Genomic DNA, 21,267 nt, shown 5'->3' with positions numbered 1-21,267 from the left:
TTCAGGCCGCCTGGGATCTGCAGCAGCCGACCGCAGCGGCCCTGGGGAGGGAGGCCAGATGAGTCCTGAGTCTTGGCTGGGAGATGCAGTTCTCCAAGGGACATTGGCCCGCCTGCCGTCGCTCACAGATTCTTTTTCGGACTTTTTTCTGCCTTCTCTGATTGACTTGGTGCCCTAGCGCCACGGATTTCCTCTATGAACTCCAAACCAGCCGCTTGAGAAGCATGGCCCCCGCCTGTGGGTGCATGCCTTTCGTTGCAAAGGATAATACCTCAGGGGCTCTGATGATTGCTTTCATTAATTGCTGTGGGTTTTCTAATAAAGTTTGCTGGGATGGGGATCTTTCCTATGAAAAACTATGAATTATGATGGACTGAAAAGAATGTATGTATGGAGTATGTGTAATATGAAATGAAATGAAATGAAATAAGATGTATCTTCGCCTTCCCCCTCTCCTGTCTTTCCCCTCTTGAACTTTACCCTATAAAAGAGTATGCGACCAGGGGATTACAGTTAAGGAAATTCAATTTCCTTGGAAGGAACTCCATCCATATTGACATTGCATGGAAAATACTGGCAAATCTGTGGCTTTGTTTTTCAGAGTGCAGACAAACAAAAGCCAGAGATTTGATCAGCCAGAAGCCGGAAAACCAGACTGATTGCATCAATCACGGTGTTTGTGCATGCTCCCTTGTGACAAAGGACCCTTTGCCTGCAAGGTTGAAGATCCAGACATCGCCCATAGCCACCCTCTTTTGCCTATACACATTCTTTATCGGACCCAGGAAATCCTTTGTTGCCCTAGCCGTCTCCCCTGCTGTGGGGAGACAATAAGTGTTCAATCAGCTGGCGAACGCCTCCCGGGCGTTCCGCCCTCCTGTGCTGTCAAACCAGAGCCCGCCTCCCGGCTGCTGATTGGACAATCTCTGGAGGCGCTCTGAGGGCTCTGATTGGCCCTTTAGAGGCGACAGCGGCCGGCGATTGGAGGGAGGGTGGGACCAGCGGCCAAGCCTCCTCCCAGCTGTTCCGGAGCCGGCCAATCAGGACAAGGGAAACTGACAGGAGGCGGGCGGGAGATTCAAACCAGGATTTCTTTGTTCTGACTGTATAAATATGCCTGAAAATCACTGTACTGTATGCTTACTTGAGGATTCATCCCTGTAACGCATCCTTTTCAGCTGAATCGCAAAATAAACGCTTCGGTCGCAGATCTCCTCTTCAGCCTTGGTGAGATTGATTTTCAACGTTTTTGCGTCTCTTTGAATTGGCCTCCGCTGGTCGCTTGCCAAGGTCAGAACCCCATTTGCGGTTCTTTGGGTCTCCCCTCGCTGGGAGAACCCCCCAAAAGAGCTCGATATCATTTGGCTTTACCACGAAGGGACTGCTGCTTGAGGTTCCAGACCAAATTATAGCCTAAATTCCCAAGCAGGTGCCTTGGACTGATTCTTTGGGCCAGTGGCGGCGGAGGAGCGGCTCGGGAAAAGAGGCGCCTCTCCCAATTTGGACTTCCATTTGACCAGCTAACCAAAACTACAAATTCTCCTGCAGCCACCTCCTCCTAAGCCCTGACCTGGGGTTTCAGCACAAAGGAGCGCCAGGGAAGCCTTGATCTAAGGACTTCCAGGAAGAGGAGCGACCGACGCGAGAAGGGGGGAAGAAAACGTCCGGACGGGTAAGAAGCCAACCGCGGGCTGCCTTGGCTGCCAGGTGGGAGGGGACCCTAGGCTTTCTGAACCAGCTTCGGAGTCGGCCCACTGGGGAGGGATTCTCTGGGTCTCGGTAACAAATTCCTGGCGGGAGGTAGCGAACATCCACGTTTGAGGTCCAGAATAGCAACTCAGCTCGCTTTTGCGGCCTTGGCTGGAGCTACGCTGGAGAGGGAGCCCTTCCCTTTCGGACTGCCTAGCTGCCAAGGGCTGATCGCCTCGGGCTCTCTTGCTAGGGGACCGTTCAGGCTCTAGCCTACCAGCGGTTGGGGGGGCTACCCTGATTAGCCACTTCAGTGTGGGGCTATCAAGAGAGATGGGCGCATGTTATTCAGGGGTCAATCGTACTGTTCCATCAGAAACACCTTTGGGAAGGATACTGGCGGAATGGGACAGTGTCGCGTCACGGTCGCTGACGCAGGCCAGTATGGTGAAATTTAGCATGAGGAAGTGGCCCACCAGGCCCTTGGAAGGCGGAGCTTCGTGGCCCCCTCACGGCAGCACTGACCCGGAGCTCATCTTGAAGCTCCAGCAGGACTGTTGTGCCAGGGCCAAATGGGCCGAGCTAGCCTATGCCTCATGCTTTTTCGCCCTGCACCGGAAGGAGGCGGAAGGGGGCAGTCGTGTCCAGCTCCTCCCATGCAAGGAGAAGGGAACGAAGCCCCAGCCCCCGGGAAGCCTCCCTCCAGACCCTTTGCCTCCTCCCGAGGAGGACCTCCTTGACACACTTGCTTATCCCCCTCCTTATTGCCCCAGCCTTCCCTTTTCCCCTCCTGTAACTTCTCCTGAGCCCTCCTCTGCAACCCCTCCTTCAGAATCTCTCCTCCCAGGGATTCCTGCCCTCTTGTCCTCCCCAGCTCAGGCACCCAGCCAGCCCCGTTCTTCCCCAGCAGGGACATCTCCCTCTGCAAAGTCTGGGCCCTCTATCCAGAGCGCCTCCACCCCCTTGTACCCTCCACTGCCATCTGCCCCTCTCTGCAGCCCCACTCCTACCCCATCCTCACCCCCCAGCTCCTCCAGGACCCCCTCGCTGAGCCTCAGCTGCCCGCCCTCCTCCTCCTCTTCCTCTTTCGCCCCGGCCAGACACAGCACCCCTCTTGATCCTCTCCCACTTCCCGCTCAGACCCCCAAAAGGCGCCCCAGCCCGCGGCTGGAGCCCCTATCCCTGAGGGAACTTGACCCCCTCGCCCCCTGCTTCGCTCCCCAACCCAGGCTCCCTGCCATCAGTGCCCCAGCAACTTCCCATTCCCCTTGCTGCCACCAAGGCGCTTCCAGGGCCCCTCCCCCTCCTGAGCAACCCCTGATCCCCTCTCCTGCCCCACCTGCAGCTTCCCCAAGGGTCCCCACAGACCCTCAGGATCCCTTTGAGCCCCTCATCACCAAGGGCAGCTTGCGTAGCCACCCTGCTCACATCCAGGCTCCTTTGAGGGAGACAGTGGGGCCGGGAGGCACTTCCTTCCTCGTGCATGTTCCCTTCACTACCTCAGACCTCATCAATTGGAAGAGGAACACAGCTCCTCTTTCCCAGGATCCCACTGAAATGTACGAGCTGCTCAAAACCATTTTCCTAACCCATCGCCCCACATGGGGGGATGTCATGACCCTTCTGGGTTCACTCCTCACCCAGGAAGAGAAGCGCCGCCTGCTGGCCGCTGCTCAGGCTGAAGCCATGAAGGGGGAGGTGGACGAAGGTGAGGACAGGGAGGCTGTTTTCCCCATCAAGGAAGATCCTGGGTGGAACTTCAATACTGAGGATGGCAGGAAAGCCTTGAAGGCCTTCCATCGCCATATCTTGGTGGGTGTGCCTTTGGTATACCCTCGCCCCTTGAACCTCTCCAAGCTTCTTGACATTCAACAGAAGCCGGACGAGAGTCCTTCGGACTTCTACGACCGGATGTGTCGAATGGCCAAGAACTGGACCAACATTGACCCCACTGACCCCGACAGCCAGCGCATGCTGAACACCCTCTTCATTGGGAAGTCCACCAGGGACATCAAACTCAAGCTCCAGAAGATAGAGGGAGGGGAGGCAATGCCCATCTCCCAGCTCATCAACATAGCTTTTAAGGTCTTCCACAACCGGGAAGACGCTGCTGCACAGAAGGAGGAGGATGACAGGAAGGCACAGGCTGAGGTTCAGGCCACTTGCATGTTGGCTGCTCTGGCAGACAGGGACAGGGGCAGGGATGGAGGGAGGGACCACAGGGACAACAGGGACAGACAGAATGGGGGAAATCGGAACCAGGGGAGGCAGAGGGACTACAGGGATGTCCAATGTTATGGGTGCAAAAAGACAGGACACATCAGAAGGGACTGCCCAGAGGGAAGGGAAAGAGGGGCCCATGAGAGGGTCCTGTGACTAGGAAGAAGGATCTCCCTGGCACCCTCTGACCCCATTGTGCCATTGAAGTTTGGGAGGAGAACTGTCGACTTCCTCCTGGATTGTGGGGCCACCCACTCAGTGCTCACAGAGGGGTTCAGGGGAACAGAATTGGGGAACAGGAAGGCTCAGGTAGTTGGGGTCTCGGGGAAAGAGGCAGAGCGTTCCTTCATGAAGCCCATGGAGTGTGAAGTGGGGGGGAGGACCTTGTCTCACGAGTTCTTATATATGCCAGAGTGTCCTGTCCCCCTTCTGGGCAGGGATATCCTTTGTAAAATCAGGGCCCAAGTTGCCTTTGGGCCAGAAAAGATCATCCTAGCAGTGCCTGAGGAAGAAGGATGGAGAGCCCAGGCCTTCCTTCTCCATCAGCCCAGTCCAGAGGCTGATCTGATTCCTCTAGCAGTCCTACAACAGGTGGATCCCATAGTTTGGGCAGATGGGGTCCCGGGAAGAGCTAAGAACATTGCCCCTGTCTCAATCACCCTCAAACCAGACATCACTCCCCCAAGGATCCCTCAGTATAGGATTCCCATGGAGGCTAGGAAAGGCCTCCAGCCCATTATTGATAATTTCTTAAAGCACTCTCTGCTGAGAGAGTGTGCCTCTCCATTCAACTCCCCAGTCCTCCCAGTACGTAAAGGCGATGGTTCTGAATATCGTTTTGTTCAGGACCTGAGGGCCATCAATGCTGTGGTGGTGGATCTGCACCCTGTGGTGCCCAATCCTTACACTCTACTCTCTACTATTCCTCCTTCCTGTTCTTGCTTTACTGTTTTGGATTTAAAGGATGCTTTTTTCTCGATCCCTATTCACAAGGATAGCCAGGAGATCTTTGCATTCGAGTGGGAGCATGTGGGCACTGCCAGGCGGGTGCAACTCTGCTGGCAGGTTCTGCCCCAAGGCTTCACGTCGAGTCCTACCATCTTCAGCCAAAGCCTCGCCTCTGAGTTGGAGAAGTGGCCTGATCGCGACCAAGGGGTCCTGCTGCAGTATATTGACGATCTGCTGCTTTGCTGTGGGGACAAGGATACCTGTGAACGTCTCACCATCAGCCTCCTCAACTTCCTGGGGGAAGCCGGCTTCAAGGTATCCAAGAAGAAGGCCCAGATCTGCAAGGACACTGTGAGGTACCTGGGGTTTGACGTCAGCCAAGGGCAGAGGGCATTGGGACCAGAGAGGAAGGAGGCCATCTGCAGGGTCAAGGAGCCTAGGACGAAGAAACAGCTGAGGGGCTTCTTGGGCATGGCTTCATTTTGTAGAATCTGGGTTCCAGGCTTTGGACTGATTGCCAAGCCCCTGTATGAGGCGACGTCGGGGCCAGAGACGTTTCTAGTCTGGTCAGCTGAGTGCAGGACAGCCTTTGAAGCCATCAAGAAAGCCCTGATGTCGGCCCCTGCCTTGGGACTTCCTGACATGACCAAGCCCTTCTTCCTCTATGTCCATGAACGCCAGGGGGTGGCAGCAGGGGTACTTACCCAGCCCCTGGGCAGCACCAAGAGACCAGTTGCCTACTTCTCCAAGCGCCTAGACAACACCAGCCTTGGGTGGCCTGCCTGCCTGAGAGCCGTGGCTGCAACTGCCCTGATTGCTGAGGAGGCCAGGAAGCTGACGTTGGGCCAACCGACGACCGTCTACGTCCCCCACAGCGTCTTGGCAGTCCTGGATGCCAAGGGGACCAACTGGCTGTCCGCCGGCCGGCTCACGCGCTACCAGGCCCTGCTCATCGACCAAGGGGACCTCACCCTGGCCACCACCAACTGTCTCAACCCTGCCACCCTGATGCCCATCGACCTGGCTGAAGGAGACGACCAGGAGCCTCATGACTGCATTGCCACCATCGAAGAAGTCTACTCCAGCCGCCCTGACCTCAAGGACCAGCCCCTTCCTGATGCTGAGCTTGAGTTCTTCACCGACGGCAGCAGCAGCTGTCATCAGGGCGAAAGGAGAGCCGGGTATGCTGTGGTCACTCTCTGGGACACCATCGAGGCTGAACCACTCCCTCCTGGCACCTCCGCCCAGAAGGCAGAGCTCATCGCCCTCACCAGAGCCCTGGAGCTGGCCGAGGGAAAGACTGCCAACATCTACACGGACTCTAAGTTTGCCTTCCATGTGCTCCACGCTCACGGGGCCATTTGGAAGGAGAGGGGGCTGCTGACAACAGCTGGCAGCCCCGTGAAGCATCAGGCTGAGATTCTGAGACTCTTGGAGGCTGTCTGCAAGCCTGCTGCAGTAGCCGTCATCCACTGCAGGGGGCACCAGGCCGGGGACCAGGACACAGCTAAGGGGAATCGAAGAGCGGACGCTGCAGCCAAGGCGGCTGCCAATCGAGAGCCCATCTTCCTTGGTGCCTTGATCCCAGACACCGCTGTGACCTCTCTCCCTGTGTATGGAGCCATGGATGATGAGTTCGCGAAGGGAGAGGGTCTGAAGCAGGAGGAGGGCTGGTGGAAGGACAACCAAGGCCGTCTGTTGCTGACTGATCCCCTTATGCGTGAAGTGGCCCTGCGCCTCCACAAGAGCACTCATTGGGGCCATGATGCTATGCTGGAACATCTCAGGACTCTCTTCATCGGCCCTCGCATGGCCCAGCAGTCCATTTGGGCTTGTCGTCGGTGTCTCCTCTGTCTTAAAAACAACCCCAAGATCCAGAAGCGGCCAGAAGTGGGGCATCTCAAGTCGGGCCTCCAACCAGGGCAGGTGTGGCAGGTGGATTTCGCAGAGCTGCCCTCTAGCCGGAAGTACAAATATCTGTTGGTGTTTGTGGACTGTTATAGTGGGTGGCCTGAGGCCTTCCCTTGCTACACCTGTGCTGCCAAGGAGGTGAGCCATGCCCTGCTCAATCACATCATCCCCCGTTTTGGATTGCCCCTCTGTCTCTCCTCAGATAACGGAGCATCTTTCGTCTCCAAAGTCACCCAGCAGGTCGCCCAGGCTCTCCAGATCCAGTGGAATCTGCATACCAGCTGGCACCCTGAAGCAAGCGGGAAGGTCGAGCGAATGAACCAAACCATCAAAAGGCAATTGGCTAAGATCTGTCAGCAGGCGAGCCTGCCCTGGCCAGATGCTCTCCCACTAGCTCTCACTCGAATCAGGGCTGCTCCAAGGAAGGGCTTGAAGTTGAGCCCTTTTGAGATCCTCTATGGTAGGCCTTTTCCTTCCTCCCGGGTCCCCCTCAAGGCTGAACACTTGCATGAGGTGGGATCCGAGAGCATCAGGGAGAGACTGTCTCTTCTCACTTCTATCCTCTCTTCTATGAATAGGTACCTGCTTTCTCATCTTCCTGTTCCTTTGGATGCTCCTGTCCACAACTTCTCTATCGGTGACTGGGTCCTGGTTCGTACGTACCGACCGGAGGCATTGACCGAAAAGTGGGTCGGGCCCCACCAGATCCTCCTCACCACCCACACTGCGGCTAAGGTAGCGGGTATCAGGTCCTGGGTCCACCATTCCAGGCTGAAGCTCGCCCCAGAGCCACAAGTGGGGACCACAGAGGGAGGAGGTGACGACGAACAGTGGGCTGTAGAGCCAGGGGAGGATCTGCGGCTTCTATTCCGGAGGTTGCCGCCAAAAGACTCTTCGGCTCCTGAGCCCACCGGTCCACCCCCTTCCAGAACAGCCAGGAGGAGGAGACGGCGTGCCTCTGGTCGAGGAGGGCCCCCAAAGGATCCCCACCAAGTTTCAAGCCGATAGCCCCACGGGAAGCCACCTTTTCCGCCTACTTCCGGGTTCAGAAGTTCCACTGACAGCTCCTGACAGCTGTCAAACTCACCACCAGCTGATTTTGACAAGCGCGTTTGAGACGTCTCTGCCGTTTTTTTGCCTCTCCATCGCTCTATCGAGACCGCTGGGAGCTGTCCAGCAGTTCAGCACTCTCTGCAAACAGTAAGTCTATTCGGCCACTAGGGGGAGGAGCTGTCCAACACCTTTCAGCATGATCTATCCCTTATTATTTTGCCTGCTTTTCCCTTCCCAAGGCATGACTTCCAGCCCTGTGTTGTATGAGTGGTTGTCAACTAAGGTAAATTTTTGGCAACAGTTGGCATACCGAGTCTTAAATGTTTCCGATTTCTGTCTGACTAGTGGGGCCTCAGCCACTGATATCTTCTCTTCCTGCCTAATAGGGGTTCCAGAGCCCCTGGAGATTTTTCGAAATTTTACAGTTTTCCAAAATATCCCATCAAAGGCCATGTCCTATAGAGACATTTCTGTATGGGGCAGGGCCGTCAGGGAAAGGGAGCCGGGCATGGTGGCCATTAAATTGGCACATCAGCCACATGCCCAACACTGCTTCCAAATCCCCAGGTGTGTGGGGAAGTGCCATGATTTGCCCAAAGAAAATCTTTTAAATTGTTCCTCTGTTGAAGTGCTGCCTTACATGAATGCCCATTTGGTGTTGCCCCCTGGATGGTTCTTCCTGTGCGGGCAGACAGCCTATAGCTACCTCCCAGCCAATTCCACCATTGGGAATTGTGCCTTGGGCAGGCTGTCTATCTTTTTGCCTTCCAAAAGCGATCTGGAGCTGGCACACTCCCTGGATCGAGAGGCTAGGTCCATACAAAACTTGGACCCAAATTGTGATCCCTCTATGGTAATCAAGGGCATTCCTCAATTTGTGGCAGCGGCCCTGTTTACCCCTGGGGTTGCAGCGGCAATGAACTACAGGGCCATTAAACATCTGGCCTGTGCTCTGGTCAAGAACATCAATTACACCTCACAAGCCTTGGCCTCCATAGCTACTGAGATGCATGAGCTAAGGGAGGCCGTGTTGGACAATCGGGCTGCCATTGATTTTCTTTTGTTAAAGAATCACTATGGCTGTGAGAGTGTGCGACACATGTGTTGCTTCAATCTGACCGACCGGACCCCTGTAGTTAGAAAAGCCATAGAGGGACTGGATGATTTGGCGGCAGGGATAAAAGAATCTGTGGGCTTTGATCTCAGTTTTCTGACAGACTGGCTTCCCTCATTGGCATGGCTTAGAAAGGGCTTTCTGGTTTTCTTGGGTCTAGTTGTCCTATTGCTGGTCTTGAGCTGCTGCTGGTCGCACACCCCCTCTCTGCTCAAAATTTGCCAAAAAAGGGGACGTGCAAATCCGTCTAGGCAGATGGCCATGCTGCCATTAGCGGGCTACCGTGCGTGGGCGGAGGCTGTAGGAGGCCGCCTCCTGCGGCCTCCAGCGCCTCCGAGTGGGGATTTGACAGCGGACGCGGCCGGTAGCCCAGCATTTACATTGGTATGAACTGCAGCAGGGAGTTCCGCAGTTCCTGGGCCGAACTTTGAGGCCAGCAGATGGAATGTGCCTCAGCCGCCAGCTCCAAGACCAGGAATGCTTGCAAACCTCAGCTAACTTTCCCCTCTCCTCACTTTGTATCATTCCCTAATAAACCACTTGAAACTCGAAACTTTTTGTCTTCTCCATAAACCTTGCCATAAACTCCTTTCTGGGTTCCGGAGAGCCGTGAGCCCGCGGGGGGCGCCTCCAGGTGCTCCCCGGACCCCGAATCTGCGTTCGGCCAAAACGCGGATAAGGAAACCGCCATCTCGGACCCCGCTATCCACTAAACATTTAACATGGCGGATCGCCGCCGTTCCAATTTTGCCTTGATCAGTGACTAATTCTAAGTCTATCTGCCATCCCAGTTTCTCTGTTTTGGGCTGCTCCTCCCGGGAAGAGATTAGTTTTGTTTCTAGAACTTCTGTCTTGCAGAGAAACAGCTGATTGTCAAACCGGGACTCCCCGCTTCCCCGCGGCAGCCCTCTCTCCACGTGGATTCAGGCCGCCTGGGATCTGCAGCAGCCGACCGCAGCGGCCCTGGGGAGGGAGGCCAGATGAGTCCTGAGTCTTGGCTGGGAGATGCAGTTCTCCAAGGGACATTGGCCCGCCTGCCGTCGCTCACAGATTCTTTTTCGGACTTTTTTCTGCCTTCTCTGATTGACTTGGTGCCCTAGCGCCACGGATTTCCTCTATGAACTCCAAACCAGCCGCTTGAGAAGCATGGCCCCCGCCTGTGGGTGCATGCCTTTCGTTGCAAAGGATAATACCTCAGGGGCTCTGATGATTGCTTTCATTAATTGCTGTGGGTTTTCTAATAAAGTTTGCTGGGATGGGGATCTTTCCTATGAAAAACTATGAATTATGATGGACTGAAAAGAATGTATGTATGGAGTATGTGTAATATGAAATGAAATGAAATGAAATAAGATGTATCTTCGCCTTCCCCCTCTCCTGTCTTTCCCCTCTTGAACTTTACCCTATAAAAGAGTATGCGACCAGGGGATTACAGTTAAGGAAATTCAATTTCCTTGGAAGGAACTCCATCCATATTGACATTGCATGGAAAATACTGGCAAATCTGTGGCTTTGTTTTTCAGAGTGCAGACAAACAAAAGCCAGAGATTTGATCAGCCAGAAGCCGGAAAACCAGACTGATTGCATCAATCACGGTGTTTGTGCATGCTCCCTTGTGACAAAGGACCCTTTGCCTGCAAGGTTGAAGATCCAGACATCGCCCATAGCCACCCTCTTTTGCCTATACACATTCTTTATCGGACCCAGGAAATCCTTTGTTGCCCTAGCCGTCTCCCCTGCTGTGGGGAGACAATAAGTGTTCAATCAGCTGGCGAACGCCTCCCGGGCGTTCCGCCCTCCTGTGCTGTCAAACCAGAGCCCGCCTCCCGGCTGCTGATTGGACAATCTCTGGAGGCGCTCTGAGGGCTCTGATTGGCCCTTTAGAGGCGACAGCGGCCGGCGATTGGAGGGAGGGTGGGACCAGCGGCCAAGCCTCCTCCCAGCTGTTCCGGAGCCGGCCAATCAGGACAAGGGAAACTGACAGGAGGCGGGCGGGAGATTCAAACCAGGATTTCTTTGTTCTGACTGTATAAATATGCCTGAAAATCACTGTACTGTATGCTTACTTGAGGATTCATCCCTGTAACGCATCCTTTTCAGCTGAATCGCAAAATAAACGCTTCGGTCGCAGATCTCCTCTTCAGCCTTGGTGAGATTGATTTTCAACGTTTTTGCGTCTCTTTGAATTGGCCTCCGCTGGTCGCTTGCCAAGGTCAGAACCCCATTTGCGGTTCTTTGGGTCTCCCCTCGCTGGGAGAACCCCCCAAAAGAGCTCGATATCAGCTCCCTCCTCCTCCCTATGACTTTCTTTCACATACTTATACATGGCTATCATGTCTCCTCTCAGCCTTCTCTTCTTCAGGCTAAACATGCCCAGCTCCTTAAGCCGCTCCTCATAGGGCTTGTTCTCCAGACCCTTGATCATTTTAGTCGCCCTCCTCAGGATACATTCCAGCTTGTCAATTTCTCTCTTGGATTGTGGTGCCCAGAATTGGACACAATATTCCAGGTAATGTGGTCTAACCAAACCGGAATAGAGCATGGGGAGCATCACTTCCCTGGATCTAGACACTAGACTCCTATTGATGCAGGCCAAAATCCCATTGGCTTTTTTTGCCACCACATGACATCATTGGCTCATGTTTAACTTGTTGTCCACGAGGACTCCAAGATCTTTTTCACACGTACTGCTTTCGAGCCAGGCATTGTCACCCATTCTGTATTTTTCATCATCATCATCATGATTTAATAACTTATTAATCCCCCTCCATCCAAGAATGCTCCAGGAGATTTACAGCTAAATTATAAAGGATAAAATACATACATTTAAAAATCAACAGAGATTGAATGCTGTAGTAAAAAGCCAGGTCTTAAGTGCGAGAGTAAAAGGCCCGAAGTCACGCGTGGCTCTCATGTCGGGCGGCAAGGAATTCCACAAGGCAGGGGCAGAAATAGAGAAAGCCCATCTGCGCCTGGTCCTTTCCAAGGGCACTTCTCTAGGACCCAGTATATGGAGTAAGTCACGTTGGGCTGGTTGTTGCGACCTCCGATGATGGGAGAAGGAGAGGCGGTCCCTAAGGTACGATGGACCCTGGCCGTAAAGAGTTTTAAAGGCCAGAACTAGCATCTTATACAGGCCACAGTACTCAGTCGGAAGCCAATGTCAATGTTGCAGCACTGGTGTTATATGGCATTTCATGGGCGTTCTTGTGAGTAGCCTGGCTGCCGCATTCTGAACAATACGAAGCTTTTGGGTCGTAGACATCAGAAGGCCCACATACAGGGCGTTGCAATAGTCCAGCCTAGATGTGACCGTGGCATGGATGACAGTCGCCAGAGCCTCGTCAGATAGGTAGGGTGCCAGTTGCCTCGCTTGTCGTAGATGAAAAAAGGCCTGTTTACTGGCAGCAGCGACCTGAGCTTCCATTGTCAGTTCCATTTTGCATTTCGTTTTTCCTGCCAAAGTGGAGTATCTTGCATTTGTCTTTGTTGAACTTCATTTTGTTAGTTTTGGCCCATCTTTCTAATCTGTCAAGATCGTTTTGTATCCTGCTCCTGTTCTCTGGAGTATTGGCTCTCCCTCCCAATTTGGTGTCGTCTGCAAACTTGATGATCCTGCCTTCATCTAAGTTAGGGGTCCTCAAACTAAGGCCCGGGGGCCGGATGCGGCCCTCCAAGGTCATTTACCCGGCCCTCGCTCAGGGTCAACCTAAGTGTGAAATGACTTTAAAGCACACAACAATAACAACAATCCTATCTCATCAGCCAAAAGTAGGCCCACTCTTCCCCATTGAAATACTAATAATTTTATATTTGTTGAAATTGTTCTTCATTTCAATTATTGTATTGTTTTAAGTGTTTTTGCACTACAAATAAGATATGTGCAGTGTGCATAGGAATTCTTTCATGTTTTTTTCAAATTATAATCCGGCCCTCCAACAGTTTGAGGGACTATTACCTGGCCCTCTGTTTTAAAAGTTTGTGGACCCCTGATCTAAGTCATTAATAAAGACGTTGAACAGGACCGGGCCCAGGACGGATCCCTGCTTGTGGCACTCCACTTGTCACTTCTTTCCAGGATGAAGAGTTTGTCCATTTAACCAATTACAGATCCACCTCACCGTAGTTTTGCCTAGCCCACATTGGACTAGTTTCCTTGCCAGAAGGTCATGGGGGACCTTGTCGAAGGCCTTCCTGAAATCCAGGTACGCTACATCCACGGCATTCCCCGCATCTACCTAGCTTGTAGCTCTATCAAAAAAAGAGATCAGATGAGTCTGGCATGACTTGTTTTTGATAAACCCATGTTGACTATTAGCGATGGCCACATTTGTTTCTAAGTGTTTGCAGACCGCTTCCTTAACCATCTTTTCCAGAATCTTGCCTGGTATTGATGTGAGGCTGATAATTGTTTGGGTCACCCTTTTTTCCCTTCTTGAAGATTGGGACAACATTGGCCCTCTGATGGGACTTCTCCCGTTCTCCAAGAACTCTCAAAGATGATTGCCAATGGTTCCAAGATGACTTCCACTCGTTCCTTCAGTTGATCTGGCCCCAGGGACTTGGACTCGGTTAGAGCGGCCAGGTATTCTGCAAAACCTTGGAAACCCTGTGTTTTTTCCTTTGAGTTTATATAAAGTCCCATGTCATTCAATGGATCTTAACACCCCTGTAGTGAATGCAATTTCACACCGCTTTTCTGTTTGGCCCAGATTGCCTTTGGACTGTAGATGTGATGCAGTTTTGACCCCACTTTAACTGCCTTGGCTCAATGCAATAGCAACAGGGGCATTTTAAAAGGGGAGGAGAGAGAACTGAACAGGACTATTCTCTACCAAACTGAGATTTTTGGGAAGTATGGCTATCACAGCATTTCCAGCAACAATCAGAAAACAGGGGAATTCTAGACAAGAATCAAATCAGGCCCACCTAACACCTCCCAACAAAGGATCCCCCAGGCAGCAACTACTTAGGCTTTGAAGCTGCAAGGCCATTTAATTTTTTTCTTTTAATTATTTTTATTTTATTTAAGTAGACATACATTTGCAAGTGTTTGTTGCATAACAGTGCAATACTTTATATCTATAAATGTTCTATAATCATTTATCAGATAATATATGGAGCCCCTGGTGGCGCACTGGGTTAAACCCCTGTGCTGGCAGGACTGAAGACCGACAGGTCGCAGATTCGAATCCGGGGAGAGGCGGATGAGCTCCCTTTATCAGCTCCAGCTCCTCGTGCGGGGACATGAGAGAAGCCTCCCACAAGGATGAAATCATCAAAATCATCCGGGCGTCCCCCGGGCGTCCTTGCAGACGGCCAATTCTCTCATACCAGAAGCAACTTGCAGTTTCTCAAGTCACTCCTGACACGACAATAAATAAATAAATCAGATAAGATATTTCCACTAAGGGGTCACAGTCTACTGTCTATTTAATGTTAATCAAGGTGGCCAACTGCAATATTCACACTTGCCTCAAGCAGACAACAGTTCTTTCTGCCACCCTGGACATCATAAACTCCACTTGACTAGTTTCCAACAGACCTCACAACCTCTGAGGATGCCTGCCATAGATGTGGGCAAAACATCAGGAGAGAATGCTTCTGGAAACTGGAAACTAGCCAGACAGTCTGGAAAACTCACCATGAAAATGAACAAAATCTGGCTACCAGTATTAAAAAAAACTCTAAAATTACAACAGCAAAACAACAGAGAGGAAACAATCAAGGACATCTAATCACCTCTCAACAAAAGATCACCCGAGGCACTGCCAGGCCATCAAATGCTAATCAAGGTGGTCAGTTGAAACATTCACACCTATCTCCAACAGACAAGAGTCCTTTGTCCCACCCTGGTCATTCCACAGATATATAAACCCATTTTCCTAGTTCCCAGACCTCACTACCTCTGAGGATGCTTGCCATAGATGCAGGCGAAATGTCAGGAGAGAATGCCTCTAGAACATGGCCATATAGCCCAAAAAAACCTACAACAACCCAGTGATTCCGGCCATGAAAGCCTTCAACAATATATTTATACATGGCTATATCTGAAGAGAATGCTTCTGGAACTTGGCCATACAGCCCAGAAAATTTTCAGCAACCCACTGATTCCGGCCATGAAAGCCTTCGACAACACATTGTATTATTATTATTTAAGGGCTGCTGGGTTGCCATTCCCATCATCCCCAGTCCGCAGGGCAGATCATCATAAGAGATGGGAGTTGTCGTTTAGTAACATCTGGGGCTCCAAATGAAATCGAGGGAGAATTTAAAAGGGTCTTGGCCAGAAGGAGAGACCCTGCAGACCTACCAAAGAGGGCTCTCTACAATGGTGAGCAAAGAGAAGCCGCAATTTAAAAGCTTTTCCTAAGTTCCCAAAAGAAATCTCACCAAAGTTGAAGGAAGTACCACCGAGATGATTTTATTGCGATCCAGCTCGAAAGGATGCAAAGCTGCAATAATTTGCCAAGCAAAGCATAACATGTACACAAACAAAAGCCTTTTTTATACAGAAACAGAGCTGTCAGATTTGAATTTCCCGCTCCCCACCCCTCTGCCAGCTCAACGATGATTGGCTGGCGCGCTACAGCTGGGAGGAGGCTTGGCCGCCTTCCGGGCGCCTGGGCCAATGGCTGAGCTTTTGCCGCCTCGGCTCCCTGACGAATCAGGGGAGAGGGAGGCGGGATGAGAGGGAAACAATGGATTCTTGAAAGGATTATGGAGATAGGAAATGTCCAAGCGGCCAGCGGGTCCTAGGGGCCAGCGAGCCACCCATTCCTATTGTCTTTGATTGGCTGTAATAAACATTGATGTCTGGCAAGCCCACCAGATCCGGATTTTCTGGGTGCTGAGATATAGAAACAATGAAGGAATTTTGGCTGAAGTTTCGGTGGAAGGAGATTTAAATGAGTAACAGATCAGGACAAAGGGTGGCTTTCCGAAGGCTCCCTTTGTGTTATTGAGATATGATCATCTATGCCAAACGACCGCCTCCCCTGGGGTGACCAACTCCGAGCCCCAAAGGCTGACCACTATTCCTGCTTCTTGGCAGGGGGTTGGACTGGATGGCCCATGAGATCTCTTCCAACTCTTTGATTCTATGATTCTAAGGTCACGATCTGTTGTTATTGTCCATGCAAAAAGAGTCTGTAGATAAGGGTCTTTTCAACTGAGGATTTTCTTCTTTCTAGTTTCACGGAGGGTGATTCCTTATATTTTATACATTTTTCAATAAAGGGGAATTGGGCAAAAGGGTCAGGAAAAGGTCGGATACACAGGGAGAAATATAGAAATATAGAAATCATGATATAAAAAAAATACCCACTTATCCCTCCCCCCCTGTGTCCCATAGAAGTTCAAGAGAGTATATAAATGTAAAGGGAGGTGGTTTCTCAGTAATAAATGTGCTACCTTCTGCTATATATGAAACATAGGGCATAAAACCTTGATTAAATGTACACACTATCTAACATGGGAAGGGTCCTTGTTGTTGTTAGAATTATAGAATAATAGAATCAAAGAGTTGGAAGAGACCTCATGGGCCATCCAGTCCAACCCCCTGCCAAGAAGCAGGAATATTGCATTCAAATCACCCCTGACAGATGGCCATCCAGCCTCTGTTTAAAAGCTTCCAAAGAAGGAGCCTCCACCACACTCCGGGGCAGAGAGTTCCACTGCTGAACAGCTCTCACAGTCAGGAAGTTCTTCCTTATGTTCAGATGGAATCTCCTCTCTTGTAGTTTGAAGCCATTGCTCCGCGTCCTAGTCTCCAGGGAAGCAGAAAACAAGCTTGCTCCCTCCTCCCTGTGGCTTCCTCTCACATATTTATACATGGCTATCATATCCCCTCTCAGCCTTCTCTTCTTCAGGCTAAACATGCCCAGCTCCTTAAGCCGCTCCTCATAGGGCTTGTTCTCCAGACCTTTTATCATTTTAGTCGCTCTCCTCTGGACACATTCCAGCTTGTCAATATCTCTCTTGAATTGTGGTGCCCAGAATTGGACACAATATTCCAGGTGTGGTCTAACGAAAGCAGAATAGAGGGGTAGGCCTGGGCGGTTTCGTTCGTTAATTTTGTAATTCGTTAAATATTCGTTATTTTTAGCAATTACAAAACGATTACAAAACATATTTTCAAACCCGGAAGTGTTTTTAAATATCGAAACGGCATCCTCCATCTTTTTTACGGGCTTCCGCCCGTTTCGGAAATGACGTTTTAGGGATGGAGGATGCTGGGTGCGCTGGGAGCCAATCCTGCGCTCCCAAGCACCGTGGCTGATTGGGCGGGCTGCCCTTTAAAAGCGGCTCCGCGTGGCCGCATTGCTCATTGCTGGGGAAGGCGAGGAGACGGGAGGTTCGGGAGGGAGGCTTGGCTTGCATTCATTCATTGCTTGCATTCATTCATTCCCTGGGCTGGGAGCAGCGGGGAGGCTTTGCCGTTCGCTCCACAACAGGGCAAGCATTTTTAAATATTTCTGAAAAATATCTTTCTTTTATTCTTAAAAAAATTCAAAAAATATTCTAAAAAAAGAAAAGACCCTTGTGTGCCTGTGTGTGTGAGTTTGTCCCTGTCCTGTGGCTGTGTTCGCTCCACAACAGGGCAAGCATTTTTTGCTGTTGTGTTATGTTTTGCTGTATTGGTGTTTCTGAGGCTTCGGCCTGTGTAAGCCGCATCGAGTCCTTTGGGAGATGCTAGCGGGGTACAAATAAAGTTAATAATAATAATAAGCATTGTTAATTTTCCATTTTTAAATATTTCTGATAAATATTTCTTTTTTAACGAATCGATTCGTTGCCACCTTAACGAATCGACCCCCGTCTTCATAACGAAGTTTCAGAGGTGATTTGCGCATGCGCGGGGGGTCCGCCATCTTAATGAATCGATTCGTTAATATTAACGAAATTTCGTAAATACTGAACTTTTTAAAAGGAAAGTTTTGTAATTATTTTAAATATCAAAACGCAAAAATCCCCCAAATACAAATCGATTTTAGAAACAAATTTTTGCGTTGTTACCCAGGCCTAAGGGGTAGCATTACTTCCCTAGATCTTGTTGTTGTTAGTGTCTTGGCAAATTGACCAAGGCTTAACCCTTATTATCCAGTCTGGTGTCCTTGTCCTTATCAAAACTATAAGTTACTATCTTTTATTGGGGGGGGGGGGTCATGTCCGACTTCACAAAGAAGGTAAAAACTAAAGAGCACTGACCACTATGTAAAAAAAAAGATAGCTGACCCCCTGTATATCCACGGATTCTGTGTCCATGGATTCAATGGCCCTTTGAAGGCTCCCATATGGCAGATGTGCTCTCAATGGAAATGAGCGTGGCATCCCTGCGCTACACCAAACGCAGAGATAGCGGCTTGTTTTCATTGAGTTATCTCCCTTCTGGGATTCATGTTCTGGCTGAACACGAAGAGGGAAGGCAGCACGAACCCAATCTGTTGGGGCCAAGACTGTTATTTCCGAAGTAGGCAAGTGAGAAGGAAGGTGCTGCCACTGCCAACCCTCCCCATTTGGAAGAAGCCACTTCTGAGGGCGGGAGAAGGGGGATTGCAGCTTAACACAAATTAAAAGTCCTTAAGCTCAGACCATATGGCCAAGGCTTGCGTCCATATGGCTCCAGAACCTCAAAGCTTCTTCATTCCTCCCCCGCCCTGCTCAGCAATAACAGACACCGATGTGCTCTTTTATGCCGTCTTCACAGCACACTTTGCAGCAATTATCTCATAACAGGAGACGTCACGAGTGTCTCTGTTTTCAGCATCCCAAAAGGGACATATTAAAGCCTTATCCGCCAACACTGGGAAGAAAAAAATGATTTCAGAGCTGGAACGTAGCCAGTGAAGGAACATATCAGGCCAAGTTGGTCTCCTTTTGCACTACGCAATTATAGTACTGAGTTGCTTTGAGTTTTCCAGGCTGTCTGGCCATGTTCCGGAAGCATTCTCTCCTGACGTTTCGCCCACGTTTATGGCAGGCATCCTCAGAGTTTGAGGGGTCTGTTGGAAACTAGGTAAGTGTGGGTTTATATATCTCTGGAATCAGGGCCGTAGCCAGAAAAAAATTTCGGGGAGGGTTGAACATTTCGAGGAGGGGGGGAGGTTTGAAAATTTCGGGGAGGGTTGAAAATTTCAGGGGAGGGGGGGTTGAAACCTGCCTCCTAGCTCACGCTGAAGCAAAGAGCACAGCAGGGGACAGAGCAGCCTTCAATAGCCTGCAGCTCAACTCCTGTCAACCACCTCCACCAAGTCTGGCCTCCTTAATGAGAGCATTGAACACACACACTCCCAACTTGGTTGCTTCACTACATCAGCTATTGCTACAAGTAATGACAGTGTAAATAAATTGTCAATATTTGCTTGAGATAGTGCTTACAGTTCTGGAGGGACTCTTAATTTTTTGCATCTCATAGACTTAGCACGGGGATTTGGTTAACCAGTTAAAATTCATGAGTAAACCAGGTTTTTTTAAAAAATCTGAAACATTTCGGGGGGGGGGGGTTGAACCCCTAAAACCACCCCCTCGCTACAGGCCTGTCTGGAATGATGTCCAGGGTGGGAGAAAGAACTCCTGCCTGCTTGAGGCAAGTGTGAATGTTGCAATTGGCCATCTTGATTAGCATTGAATGGCCTTGTAACTTCAAAGCTTGGCTGCTTCCTGCCTGGGGGAATCCCTAGCTGCCCCATTGTTTCATGTCCAGAATTCCCCCCTTTTTTAGTATTTCTCTTTGTTTAATGTTATGATTTTAGATGTTGTTTTTAGTACTGTGTCATAGAATCATAGAATCAAAGAGTTGGAAGAGACCTCATGGGCCATCCAGTCCAACCCCATTCTGCCAAGAAGCAGGAATATTGCATTCAAAGCACCCCTGACAGATGGCCATCCAGCCTCTGTTTAAAAGCTTCCAAAGAAGGAGCCTCCACCACACTCCAGGGCATGGAGTTCCACTGCTGAACGGTTCTCTCAGTCAGGAAGTTCTTCCTCATGTTCAGATGGAATCTCCAGTTTGAAGCCATTGTTCCACGTCCTAGTCTCCAAGGAAGCAGAAAACAAGCTTGCTCCCTCCTCCCTGTGACTTCCTCTCACATATTTATACATGGCTATCATGTCTCCTCTCAGCCTTCTCTTCTTCAGGCTAAACATGCCCAGCTCCTTAAGCCGCTCCTCATAGGGCTTGTTCTCCAGACCCTTGATCATTTTAGTCGCCCTCCTCTGGACACATTCCAGTTTGTCAATATCTCTCTTGAATTGTGGTGCCCAGAATTGGACACAATATTCCAGGTGTGTTCTAACCAAGGCAGAATAGAGGGGTAGTTTGACTTCCCTGGATCTAGAGACTATGCTCCTATTGATGCAGGCCAAAATCACATTGGCCTTTTTTGCCGCCACATCACATTGTTGGCTCATGTTTAACTTGTTGTCCACAAGGACTCCAAGTTCTGTTTCACACGTACTGCTCTCAAGCCAAGCATTGTCCCCCATTCTGTATCTTTGCATTTCGTTTTTTCGGCCTAAGTGGAGTATCTTGCATTTGTCCCTGTTAAACTTCATTTTGTTAGCTTTGGCCCATCTCTCTAATCTGTCAAGATCGTTTTGAATCCTGCTCCTGTCCTCTGGAGTATTGGCTATCCCTCCCAATTTGGTGTCGTCTGCAAACTTGATGATCATGCCTTCTAGCCCTTCATCTAAGTCATTAATAAAGAAGTTGAACAGGACCGGGCCCAGGACGGAACCCTGCGGCACTCCACTTGTCACTTCTTTCCAAGATGAAGAGGAAGCATTAGTGAGCACTCTCTGTGTTCGTCCACTTAACCAATTCCAGATCCACCTCACCGTAGTTTTGCCTAGCCCACATTGGACTAGTTTCCTTGCCAGAAGGTCATGGGGGACCTTTTCAAAGGCCTTACTGAAATCCAGGTACGCTACATCCACGGCATTCCCCGCATCTACCCAGCTTGTAGCTCTATCGAATAAAGAGATCAGATTAGTCTGGCATGACTTGTTTTTGATAAATCCATGTTGACTATTAGCGATGACTGCATTTGTTTCTAAGTGCTTGCAGACCATTTCCTTAACAATCTTTTCCAGAATCTTGCCCGGTATCGACGTGAGGCTGACTGGGCGGTAATGGTTTGGGTCATCCTTTTTTCCCTTCTTGAAGATTGGGACCACATTGGCCCTCCTCCAATCTGCTGGAACTTCTCCCGTTCTCCAAGAACTCTCAAAGATGATTGCCAATGGTTCCGAAATGACTTCTGCTAGTTCCTTCAGTACTCTTGGGTGTAGTTGATCTGGCCCTGGGGACTTGAACTCATTTAGAGCGGCCA

The sequence above is a fragment of the Anolis sagrei genome, chromosome 11 (genome assembly GCF_037176765.1).
Source record: "Anolis sagrei isolate rAnoSag1 chromosome 11, rAnoSag1.mat, whole genome shotgun sequence".
Classification (NCBI taxonomy): Eukaryota; Metazoa; Chordata; class Lepidosauria; order Squamata; family Dactyloidae; genus Anolis; species Anolis sagrei.
Note: the sequence above shows the minus strand (reverse complement) of the source record.